This window comes from Callithrix jacchus, chromosome 10 (genome assembly GCF_049354715.1).
Source record: "Callithrix jacchus isolate 240 chromosome 10, calJac240_pri, whole genome shotgun sequence".
In the NCBI taxonomy this organism is placed as follows: Eukaryota; Metazoa; Chordata; class Mammalia; order Primates; family Cebidae; genus Callithrix; species Callithrix jacchus.
The window spans coordinates 108,113,504-108,126,536 of record NC_133511.1 but is presented as its reverse complement, the minus strand read 5'-3'; the positions used below and the strand labels follow the sequence as shown (position 1 = coordinate 108,126,536).

Genomic DNA, 13,033 nt, shown 5'->3' with positions numbered 1-13,033 from the left:
TCCCAAGTGCTTAAAAATCAGTTTCTGCCATTTGCAATAAGAACATTTACTAGTATGTATTGGAAAAAACTTGAGGATGCAAGACATTGAATATATATAATTTCCATTTGGTGATAATGATCACATAACTGATGTAATTTTCCTCCACAGATTTGGGAAATAATTTATTACTTATGTTGTATAGAAAAGGTGGAGTAGAGAATTGTGTGTCTTCTGTGTACCAGGCATCATGTAAAGTCTCTGCAGTCATATGCCAACATATCCAGCGAAGGAAGGCCTTATCTCCATTTTACTGTTGTTAAAACTGAGACTCAGATAAGGCAAATATATTATCCACCTTCTCAAAGACAATAGGTATTAGATCAATGGGTTTCAAATAAGTAAATCCGTGCATTCTCTTCCCCTGCATCATTCCAGGTCAGTTTGTCATCCCTCTTATGTCCAGCAAGGCTTGGCCAGCACTAGAAACCCTTTGCCTCTTGCATATATTAGTGTAAGTTTATGAAGTTGCAGACTTTGTTAGCCTCGTTTCTCTTACTCTCATGGGCAACTATTTTAAAATTCTCTGTGGTACAGCCTTGTGGTTTTTCTGTGTGGTTTTTCACTGTTGATAGTAGTTAGTAATTCCCTTATAAATAAGATTTCATTTATGATGAAAGAGGTATTTAAACCCCAGTTATCAAAGGTGGTCCATGGTGATGTTGTTTTCTGGTTCAAACTTGCTCTCTGGGAAATGGAATGTAACTGGATAAAGGATATTTTGATGTGTGTTTTCACACTTCACAATTGTCAGCTTTTGTGCAGTTTTTCTCCCTGAGAAAAGTATTTCTGACTTTGTCAGTAATATTTGGTGAAGGTTAGTGGTACTTCTTTCCATTTTTGAGCCAAAGAAGAAATTGGAAAGCCTTTTGGCAATAGCAGATGATACTTTGTTGTAATAACAAATTAACCTCCAAAGTTTCAGATTTTGATAGCTGTTGTAAGGCGTTTTCTGCTACCTGCAACATAACCATATAATATTGTATTTATTTTATTTAATAAACATCTATATAGTGTTTATATGTGTCAGTCCTTTTCTGGGAATATGTATGCATGTGTGTGTATTCACAATTACTAACTCAACCCTCTCAATAGCTTTATGAGTTAGGTATTATTATCATCTTCATTGCACAAAGGAGGAAACAGACACAAAGAAGTGAAATAATGGGACCCAGATCACACATCTTATAAGTGGCAGAGCCGCAATTCACACCCAGGTAGTTTGTCCCCTGAGCTCATTATTAACACTGTCCTAGGTTGAAATGAATGCAACACATGGCAGAGGAATACCTCCTACAATGCTGAAACCAACCAGTAAGATAATTCTTTTCATCTTGATCGGGATTCTCAGTTCATGCTTAGCTGCTCTTGGTTCTTACACTGTTTTCAAAGTGAACTGAAGTAGAAGGATCATTTGAATGCGGGATCTCAGACACTGCAGGCATTCTCAAATGCAGGACTCACTGTCCTCGTAAAGTGGAATAGCAAGCTCCATTGATGTCAGAATTGATGGGAAATTGGTTATGACCTAAACCAGGGCATGGAAAAATTGATCACTAAAAAGTCTTTTTCTGGTTTGGTTGTTGATTTGATATGGTTAGAAGATGAGGAAAAAATACAATCATCTTGTGGAAAGTAAAGTGGGGATGGAAATGGAATATCAAAGTGTGTGGAGATGTAGTCAAGATGACTGATGGTAAAATGGTTGTCCCAAAATGATGTGTAAAATGTCTTGTGTCTAAGAGGGATGTGAGGAGTTGAAAGTGAGATTTGGTGGAGCGGAAGTATAAGTGTGGATGCAGGGGAAGATTGGCAAGGGATGAGGTTGCAGGCAGGTAAGTAAGGGCAGATTTTAGCTTATGAGAATTGGGGAGCTACCAAAGTATCTTAAAAGAAAGGTGAAATAACTATGGATTTTAAGGCAATCTTTCAGAACTGATGTCACTAATTGATGTCTAGAGGCAGAAAATAAGTTGCTTCTTTCCATTGTGGTTTATTCTCTGACTGCAGCTGGCTTGGTATGTACTCAAGGCCTTCTGCATAAAGGTGGTTGATCTTAATCAGCCCTGCCTTCTCCATTCCAGAATGCTCCAGGTAATATTCTTTGGAGGAATTCAGTATGTGAACAATGGTCAGTTTTTATCGATGTGATAATTTTCTGCCATTATGAAGCAATGTCTATCGACCTTTGGGTCTCACAGATGTGGTAAGTCAAATTTGTTTGAAACCCCCAAAGTGCCAGGAGTATGCCAGGGAAATAATGAAGGGTCATTTATCCTGCTGAGAGTCTCCTTAAAGGAAATCAATAACTTCACTGGAAAGAAAAATTGCATCGTTTCTATGAGGCCCCTTTCCAGGTGAATAATGCTGCTTGATTGTTCAGCTGTCACTTAAAGAATGCAACCTCACGACAGGCCCTGGCAAGTGCTGAGAGACAGGAGCTCATTTCATTTGAGATGGGTTTTAATGCTCCTATTTTTGGATGAATATACTGAGGCTCTGTGAATTTATCAGATATTAAAGACACTATACACTGGTTGTGTGTGTGTGTGTGTCTGTGCAAATTGTTTTAGTTATCTTTTCTTTCTTTCTCTCCTTCCTTCCTTCCTCCCTCCGTTCCTTCTTTCTTTTTTTGTTTTTGAGACAGCAGTCTCAGTCTGTCATCCAGGCTGGAGTGCAGTGGTTCCATCTCAGCTCACTGCAGCCTTCCCAGGCTCAAGTAATCCTCCCGAGTAGCTGGGAATACAGGTGTGCGACACCCTGCCCAGCTAATTATTTTTGTAGTTTCGGTGGAGACTGGATTTTGCCATGTTGACCAGGCTGGTCTCAAATTCCCGGGCTCAAATGATCTGCCCATCTCGGCCTCCCAAAGTGCTGGGATTACAGGCATGAGCCACCATGCCCTGCCTCATTCTCTTTGTCTTATATGTATACATACCTGTAAATTGGGTATAAAGGTACTACCAATCTCTCATAGTTGTGAACATTTTAATCAAATACTGCATATAAAAAGCACTCTATTAACTTTGGCATGATGTAAAAATGATAATCATAACTTTATTAAATTGTGAATTTTCTAAGACATAGAAATCATTACTTTATGTTTCTATATTCATATAGGTATGTTTGCCATGAGTAACTTTAAAGGAGGCTTACAGTTGAATGTATAAGTAATTTTATTATTTTAGGGGAAATAATGGTACAAAGACTCTGTGGTTCTAGGGACATTTTAATTATTTTTCAGTAATCTTTCCATCAACCGAGAGTATGGGTAACCTAAGAGGACTTTGAAAAGGTTAATCATAAAAGTGCTTCTCTTCTCACGTCGCTAAATCAGATCAATATACACTTTCTCTTGGCTAATTCTGAGGGCTGGTTAATTTAGTGACACTAATGGTTTCTATGACTATTCTGAAGTTGAGGTTTCTAGACCCCTTACTGAGGAAGGCAGAGACCTGGGAAATAATTTATCACTCCAAGTAAGACCTGCAAAATTCTTGGCCATATAATTAGTACATTTGCATATTAATTCTCCAAGTAGGGGAGGATTATAGGCTGGAGGAATGAAGTCCGATCTGGAGAAAGGGGCCAGAAGCAAGAAGAAGCTGCATGTCTATTTCCTTTGTTGGTTGAATCTCTTAGAAATTGCCCTGAGGTCATTCTGAAAAGAGAAACCTAGTCTTGTCCTTCATGCTTTGACCTCTTTGCCTCACATTTAAACAAGACATAAACATACCAGTTTGGTGGAATAGTCTTTGTTAATAATACGACAATAGCTACCATTATTTAGAACAACAATTGGGATCATTTAAAAAGGCCTGTGTTAACCCTTGGCCTTGCTCTCAGCATGGATGGCTACTATTCGAAATTTTGGTCTGGCTCCTTTGGTCAGAGGAAATAGCAGGAGGAAGATTGAAGACAGGAAGTAGGTATTATGCTAGTTCTTACTGCATAAGCCACACAATGTTTCTGCAGACTTTCCACTTGGAAAAGTGTTGTGGGCAATTTTATTTGACAGTTCTCTGAGCCCTGGCTTAGCAAGGATAAAGGGAGAAAATATTCTAATATTATAGAGTACACCTGAGGTTGCAGACCTTTGGGGTTGTCTATTCCAGAACCATTATAACCAGGGAAGTAGCTATTAATTTTCATTTGCACAGATGCAGAAATGGGGACTACCAAGGGGAAATGACTTGCCCAAGCTCTCACGACTAGTAAATGAGGCTTGAAATACAGTTCCAGCTCTAGTCTTTTCCATTAGGCTCAATTGGAAATAGCCTGAGATTTCTGGGAGCTAGTCTGCCATCCTGGGAACCTCTCCCAATACTTCTAATGGTGGATATGGAAAGATGAGAAGGGCTCAGAACAGAAAAACTGCAGAGCCGTCCTACCTAGGCCCTAGTGCTTGTGACCGGGGCGGGGCTGAATCATCCATGGGTAACTGTCCACTGGTGTCAATCCAGATAATGTTCAGAAAATACACGAAATGTCAGTATACTAAGGAGCATCTGCTCCTGACCCTGTGCATCTCCAAGTGAAGATTCTGCCTCTGGGTTCATGCTTGCCTTTCTTTCATCTCCACCCCCCATGACAGGGAAGCGGGAGTGTGTAAACTACAGGCATCTCTCCTTAGGCATTAGCTGTTTGTTCATAGAATTAATTTATGTTCCCCTAAAGAAGTATTGATTTGAGTTAGGTGATTAAAGGCACTCGATAAAGAACCTGCTAAATCTATTCACCTGTGTTCCACTAATTATGGAAAGGAATGTATCAATCTTTTCTCATCAAATGACTCTTCCTTTGCCTCAACCACTCTTCTGTTCTGCTGCCCTCCGACTTTCAATTAGGCTAGGAGGCAGAATTCATTGTCTCTGGGGGAGATATGAAAAGGAGAAACTAGCGTAGAGTGGTCTGGAAAGTGAAAAGAGGAAATAAGCTTTTAACTAGTTGCATAAGCTTGGAAAACAGAGGAATTCAAGACTCCTTCTTTTTTATCAAATAGTTTTCTGATTGCACATCCAAAATGTTTTGCAAGTCAACTTTCCTTCCTTCCTTGCTTCTGTGCTGTCCTGGTTCAGGGCTTGATTGTATACTGACCTATTGTCATAGCCCCTTACCTGAACTTCCTGCTTCTAGTACCTCTCAGTCTCTCCAGTCTCATCTCCACTCTTCCACTGGATGTCTTTTCAAAGTCAAGTTCCCGTGATGTCTCTTGTCCCCCTATTTGAGACCTACCTTAATGCTTTTCATAAATTCTGAACTTGTTAGTATAGTCTAGAAGGCTATACATTTTGTAGCCTGAACTTAGCTCATAGGACTAATGAAGTAGCCAGAATTCCCAGGATACTTACAATAGAGCCTAGTGAAAAAGACCACAGATGGAAGTGTATTTCAAGCCTCGTTCACTACTCATGCGGCCTTGAGCAAGTCACTTCCCCTTGTTGAGTCCCCATTTCTGCATCTCTGGAAATGAAAATTAATAGCTACTTCCTTGCTTATGATGGTTCTGGGATAGATAAGCCCAAAAGTCTGCCACCTCAGGTGCACTCAATAACATTAGAATATTTTCTCTGTCATCCAAATATTACTTTGCTAAACCAGGGCTGACTTACTCAAAGAACTGTCAAATAAAATGTGTCCTCAGCCACTCTCACATATACTAGGCTTTAGTTACACTGTATGCCCTGTCATTTATGGCTTATATTTTCACCTGGAAACTCATATTTATCTTCAAGATCCTCCTCAGATGCTCAGATATAAAGCCTTTGCTGATTCCCTAAGCTCAAGAAGTATTATATTAGATTCTCTGGTTTGCCACTTCCTACTCACATGGTATCCTGGGTGCTTCCTTATTTAGTGTTTTTTTAACATTATCTTTTTAGTACCATCCACCCACCCACGCCAAATGTGAGTTCCTTGAGGATAGAACTTATTAATCCTAGTACTTCCAAAATCTACCAGAGAGCCTAATGAATATTAAATGATAGATTAGATTGTTTTCAGTAAAAATTTATCTTCATCTTTTCCTCCTTGATGTGGAGTATACTTCTTTGGCCCTACTGACTTCGAACTTGGCAATGTGACTTCCCTAGCCACTGGAATGTGAACAGACATGATGTAAGCAGAGGCCTTAAATATACATAAATTGCTTTTCTTGTCATCTTGTCTTCTTATGCTCCTGTGTTTCACTGGGGCCACTTGTCTAAGGCAATCAGGGACACACCAGGAGGGGGCATGAACCAAATCATGAGTTTGATCCGAGTTCAGCCAATTTGAATATCTGTGAGGAAGAAATGAATGCTTGTTTTGAAAGTCATTGGGTTTCAAGGTAGTTTGTTACTCACTGTTATTACAGGAACAGCTGACTAATACAGATACTCATGGATGAGTAATACAGAGTTCAATAGAATGGGTTAAAAGGATGAGAGAGGAAGAGCTTAGAAATTGTTAGCTGAATCTTTGTGCTTTTCTTTCCTGGGAAAGCTTGGCATTAGGACTTAATTATAACTCATCATCCATGGAAAGTTATGGTGGTGTCATCAACTTTAGTAAAAGACATTACATTTTAGTTATTCAAGCCTGAGATGCAGGCAGAAGTTTATACATTTTAAAACTGTAAGATAGAAATTAAGTTTCTTGTTTGAATATTCATCATGAAAAATATAATCAGAAGGTAAATCTTCTGGGAAGAAAGTCACATAATGAATTCCAAATCCTAATAGAAATTATTATTGGTTTGTAAACTATTTTGGATTAACCATGCCACTGTTCCCCTTCATTAGTGTGGATAATTAAAAGTTAACTGTTATCATTTTCTTGATATTTATGATGATTGCTTTACCAATGATGGTGTAATTAGGATGGTCTATGACTAGTTATTTTCTTGAATTAGGGCATTCAATTAATGAGTTCAGCATTATAGGAATGAGATTTAACTGGATTTATGGTTTTGTCTTCATAATCTCAAACATATGCCAGGAAGACCTAATGAGAATATATGACTAAATAAAGACATTTATCTTGATATTTCCAGAGATCATGGAGCATTCAGCACATAGTAGGAGCCAAATGTTTATATGACCGAGATATTCAAATTATGTAGAATAAGACAAATAAAAGATGGACAACTGGATCAGTACTTGCATGTAGGATAACTCCCAAGTTTATGCACCTTTGTATCTGGGTGTGAATCTGGCGGAAGTCAGGTTTGACCAACTATCCTTGGAGAATTTATAATAAGGTAAGATGACTCATGAATCCAAAATTATCCTGCATTGTGTTTCTGGCTTCAGAGGACCCAGGCTTCTTGAACCTTGCAAGGGCGAATTCATAAATTTTTGAACTCAGGGTTAGAAATTAAGTTGCATGCTTGAATATTAATCTTTCAAATGAGAAAAATGTCACAAATTGTTGGTGTGATTTGGATTAATAGGGTCATGTTTGTATTTTGAAAAGAGAAAATTACATGCTTGGAGGTGTAAATTTGTTTTTTCTGTTCTTTTCTTGTTCGGATATTATGACATTTGGGGATTATACCAGTGTATAATTTGACCTGTTCATCTCCTAGTCTCAATTTGAAGCTGCTGCATCTCCTCTAGAGTTAGTTTGCTATTAATTTAGGACACAAAAATATGTCATTGCTACTACTGTGGTGTTTCTTTCATAGCAGTTGCTCCTGTGGCGTCCTCTCTTCTGTTCACCACATACGTCTCCTCAGTGATGCTGAACAGCTCTTTGGTCCCTGGAAATGCCATTAGAGACTTCCAGAAAACTTTGTTGAGGTCTAGGAAAGGTGATGCTAGCAATAAAATTAAATTTCTTCCATTTAAGAGCTTGATAATAATACTCCCTCAAGCATAATCCTCACAGAGGCTTCACATTTGCTCTCCTTAACAGCTTTAGAATCTATACATCATTCACTCAAGAGTTGGATGGAGCTGAATTCACATATAACTTAGTAATTACTTAAAATATTGGTTGTAATGCAGAGAAGATAATATGTAACAGCACAACTGAATTTTGTAGTGTGTTTCTAATAGAAACTCTATATTTCTGTGTTACTGTACATCAGGATAGACCTGGTGTATGGAGTAGATCATAAGATGACTCCAATAAGGCATCATAGAAAAAACATGTTAAAATGCCAAATTACTGAGGCCAAGGCAAGAGCTGACGCTCTATCTTTGGGAAACTACCAGCCAGGGAAATAGCCTAAAGAAACGCAGGTTGGTACAAGAAGGAATTAGCTTCTTACACTTCATTACAGAGATTCCTTGCTTTCTTCTTCCTTTTGGGCACCGTTGGAGCTTGGATACTTTTATCATATGCAGAAAGAACAACAAAAAGGCAGTAAACAGCTTTTTCATTGGCTCAGTGTCTTTTACATAAGCATCTGGAGAAATGAATGAAATATAACACCCATGCAATTGTTATTAGTGCATGCGGACCATACATTCTTTCAAAACTCTTTTATTGTCAATTTCAGCAAAAGTTACAGTTTCTCCAAAGTACATTGAAGCCTGCTTATACAAATAACTGTTCTGCTGCTAAATGTAATTTCCCTTGTATTGCCTCCACCTCCAAGTGTCATCAATTTGGAATCACTTCTGACTAGTTAGAATAGGAGATGCACTCTTGCCTTTTGAGCCTAAATGATGGTAGTGAAGTTAAATGCTATCCTTGAGTTTGAAATATCATTTTGATGGAAAACTCTTTGCATACAAGATAGAATTTGCATCCTTTAGATGGGTAGATGTTCATTATACCTGTTCTTAATAGTTTGATGGCTAAGAGCATGGACTCCGAACCAGACCGCCTGAGTCTGAATCCTGGTTCTGACACTCATCAGCGACATGTTTTTAGGTAAGTTGATTCATTTCTGTGCATTAATTGTTGTATCTGTAATAAGGAAATAATAGTACTGATCTCATAGAGTTCTTTTGAAGATAAAATGAGTTAATGTCAACAAAGTCCCTGATACATAGTACATGCTAGGTGTTAGCCATGATGATGATGATGATGATGACAATGACAATGTTGAAGAAGAAGGAGGAGGAGGAAGAGAAGAAAAAGAAGGAGAAGGAGAAGGAGAGGAAGATGGAGAGGGAGAGGGAGAGATGGAGAGGGAGAGAGAGATGGAGAGGAAGAGGGAGAGGGAGAGAAAAGGAGGAGGAGGAGAAGGAGAAAAAGAAGAAGAAGGAGAAGGAAAAGAAGAGGAAGGTGGAGAGGGAGAGACAGAGGGAGAAGGAGATGAAAGAGGAAGAGGAAGAGGGAGAGGAAGAGGGAGAAGAAGAGGGAGAGGGAGAGAAAAGAAGGAGGAGGAGAAGAAGAAGAAGAAGGAGAAGGAGAAGGAGAGGAAGATGGAGAGGGAGAGAGAGAGACAGAGGGAGAGGGGGAGAGAGAGAGAAAGAGGGAGAGGGAGAGGGGGAGAGAGAGAGGAAGAGGGAGAGAAAGAAGAAGGAGGAGGAGAAGAAAAAGGAGGAGAAGGAGAAGAAGATGGAGAGGGAGAGAGAGACAGAGGGAGAGGGAGAGGGGGAGAGAGAGAGGAAGAGGGAGAGGGAGGGAAAAGAAGAAGAAGGAGGAGGAGGAGAAGGAGAAGAAGAAGATCTGTACAATCTGATGATAATTTCCAATGTGTATGCTTAATGACAGAGGAAAGAATATGGCCATGAACTCCCTACCTCCAGAACAGGGCAGTTGGTTACTTGCTTTATATCAAGTTCTTTTTGGTCTGAGGTTGAACAGTTACAGTTATTCTTGAAGGCAGAGGAATATACTAAATGTGCACCAATGGGCTTTTGGACTTAGTAGAAGAAAAATTCTGAGCCAAATATCACTTTTTAGTATTATTTTTAAATTAGGATAAATATTATACTTCAGTAGATTTTAAGTTGTGATGTTGCCCCTTAATTTGTGCCTGTCTTCTTTCATCTCCTTTCTTTCAAGGCGGCTTCTAAGACCAACAGCTCCATAAGTTATCTCAGAGCATCACTGCAGAAACTATTCAGGACTGGGTTGCTGAAGTTTACCTTTGAGAGGGGAATAAAAGGACACCCAGGTTGAGGATAGTTGTTAATGAGCTAATTAGTACTTGGGAGAAACATGACTTTCAGAAGGAGATAAAAATGCATAATTTTTAGTGGAAAGGTTTTGGAAACCTGCCATGTCAGTCACCAGTGTAAATTTTATTTTTTCAAGTAGACATGCCCATTTGGTGTTTTGTTTTGCTTTTATCTGAATCCAGGTCATTATGAGTTGGCTCTGTGTCCTCACCCAAGCTCCATGTCAAACTGTAATCCCCACACGTTGAAGGAGGGGCCTGGCGGGAGGTGATTGAATCATGGGGGTAGACTTCCCCCTTGCCATTCTGATAGAGTTCTCACAAGATCTGGTTGTTTGAAAGTGCGCAGCACTTCCCCTTTGGCTCTTTCTCTCATGCCACCGTGTAAAAATTGTGCTAGCTTCCTCTTCACCTTCTACAGTGATTGTAAGTTTCCTGAGGCCTCCCCAGCCATGCCTCCTGTACACCCTGCAGAACTATGAGTCAACTAAGGCTATTTTCTTTATAAATTCCCCAGTCTCAGGGAGTTCTTTACAGCAGTGTGAGAATGGACCAATACACAGGTCTTAACACCTGTTTTGGCATGTCTTATCTTTTCCAATGAGTATGTCTTCTGAAACCACCATTCCCTAAAGAACTAGTTTCTTTACGTCACAGACTTTGTCCTTGAATTTTTCTCCTCAATTTTGTATTATCATCAAACCAATTTCTTCCTTGATAAATTCTTAGGTGGAAATCCCTCCCCTTGATCCCCCCGTTGCACATGGCTGAGTTGGTACAGTCCTTACTGATAATATACTCCTGGGTCTTCACTCTTCCCTTTCTCTTGATTCTCATGTTATTTAATTGCAACAGCCTCATCCTCTCTGATGTCAGCTGTTCACCCCCAGGGCATTCTTCCTCTTATCCCTAGGACTTCAGTGGCTGTCTGAGTTTTCTTTTCCCAGACCTTCTGCCAGTCTTTATTTTCCCTTTTTAAAATAACACATTCATCATTTTAGAAAAACAATAAACAAAGGGAAGACGCAGTTTAAAAATCTATTCCCAAGCCAGGTGTGGTGTCTGAAGTCTGGAATCCCAATGCTTTGGGAGACTGAGGCGGCAGATCATGAGGTCAGGAGTTCAAGACCAGTCTGGCCAACATAGTGAAACCCTGTCTCTAGTAAAAATACAAAAAATTGAACCGAGTGTGGTGGTGTGTGCTTGTAATCCCAGCTATTTGGGAGACTGAGGCAGGAGAATCACATAAACTTGGGAGACAGAGGTTTCAGTAAGCCAAGATCATGCTATTGTACTCCAGCCCGGGTGACAGTGCAAGACTCCATCTCAAAAAAAATATGTATTCCCTGTGCAGAGATAGTCACTATTAGTGCTCCCCACCTTTTTCTCTTAAAAAAAATGAGATCACACTCATCTCTTGCCTTGTAAACTATGTATTTTTACTTGACAACACATTGAGATCATCTTCCCATGTGGCTAACTTTTCTCCTATATCAGGTTTGGAGCAGGATTTAATTCCAGGGGATCTCTCCACCTGTTTGACCACACCTTTGGCCTTCTCTACATCACATCATGGTCAGTCTTTTTTCTCCTTTTCTCAACCTCCTGTTTTTCCTTTGTCTCATCATGTAACTGCTGTGTGTTGTAGTTAATTTGACCCAAGAGAAAGTGAGCTGGGATTATTGACTAATCAGGGCTTCGTTGGGCACAAAGCCTGTGGCACTGGGATTCTGGCCTGACCCTTTGCATTTCCAGACATAGTTTTAGTTGAAATCATGGTCATATGGGAAGTGGTTATGTACGTGCACTCTGGATCAAATGCTTCAGCCTGATTGCAGCTTTTCCATTTACCATGCACTTCAGTGTCCTCATCTGCTCTCATATAGTTGCTGTGAATGACAACCACGTTAATGCCCAGAAGGCACTTGAAACTGGGCCCAGCACATGGAAACTACTCAGAAAATAATGTCAGTTATTGTTTTTTATTTAGATTGAGATTTAAAGTTGATTATTATTTTTTAACACCACTCAAACCAATCTCCTTTGTTCCTTCCTCACTGATGTTCTTAGTTCAGATGCCTTGTCCACATAACCTCTCAAAACTACTCCTATCTGCACAATTTTATGCCTCTGATTCACACTTCACACGGTCGCTAGAGCAAGTGCTCTGAAATACAGATCTAATCAGGAATTTTCTCTGGCCGAAACCCTTCGGTGGTGCCCTGTTGGACTCTGGGAAAAGTCTAATTTCTTTTGCTTGATGGAGGAAACCCTTCAAAATTTGGCACCTGCCCTGCTCTCCAGCCTCATCTCTTGCCGTTCTTCCAACTCCTTTTAAAGCTGTGCAATTCTGCACAGGTCCCCGAAATGACCATGCATTTTCTTTCCCATCAGGGCCTTGGTGCTACTCTTTCCTTTGGAACATACTGCTATTCTTTCTCCCAGGACTCACGATTGGCTAACTCCTCTGCATTTTTCAAGATGCAGTGGAAGCTCTCTAGAAGGCTCCAAGAATCTTCCCCTGCCCCTGCCAAACCTGGGTTAAGTGCCCACCCAAGTGCTCCGTAGCATCCTGTGCTTACCTCTACCATGCACATACTGCATTCTGTAGTGACAGCCTTGTCTGTCTTTCCCAATAATCTGCAAACTTCCTAAGGGAGAAAGACAATTATCTTCTATTCTTAGTATCTGGTATGGCAGCTGGACCATGATCACTGATATGAATTGAGTTCATGTCTCATGTCTCAGAAACAGGGTTTTAAAAAAATCTTTCCAGAAGTTTTATCTCAATTGTTACATGTTAACTTTTGGTAGTTTCACTCTCAAAGGGTGGCTTTTTGTTGACCTTGTCTCCATAGTTGATGCTACTGTACTTCTTTACTTCTCCTTCATTTCTACATTGAGAACCTTCCATTCTTTCACTTTTTTTCCTAT

At 39.8% G+C, this 13,033-nt stretch overlaps 1 long non-coding RNA gene across 1 annotated transcript; it reads left to right on the top strand.

The window, feature by feature from the left end:
* The first annotated feature begins 6,729 nt into the window (after positions 1-6,729).
* LOC144578000 (uncharacterized) lies at positions 6,730-9,330 on the top strand. The gene is made up of 2 exons (XR_013522926.1): positions 6,730-7,831; positions 8,818-9,330. It is a non-coding gene; the product is annotated as an uncharacterized LOC144578000 (long non-coding RNA).
* Positions 9,331-13,033: the final 3,703 nt, after the last annotated feature.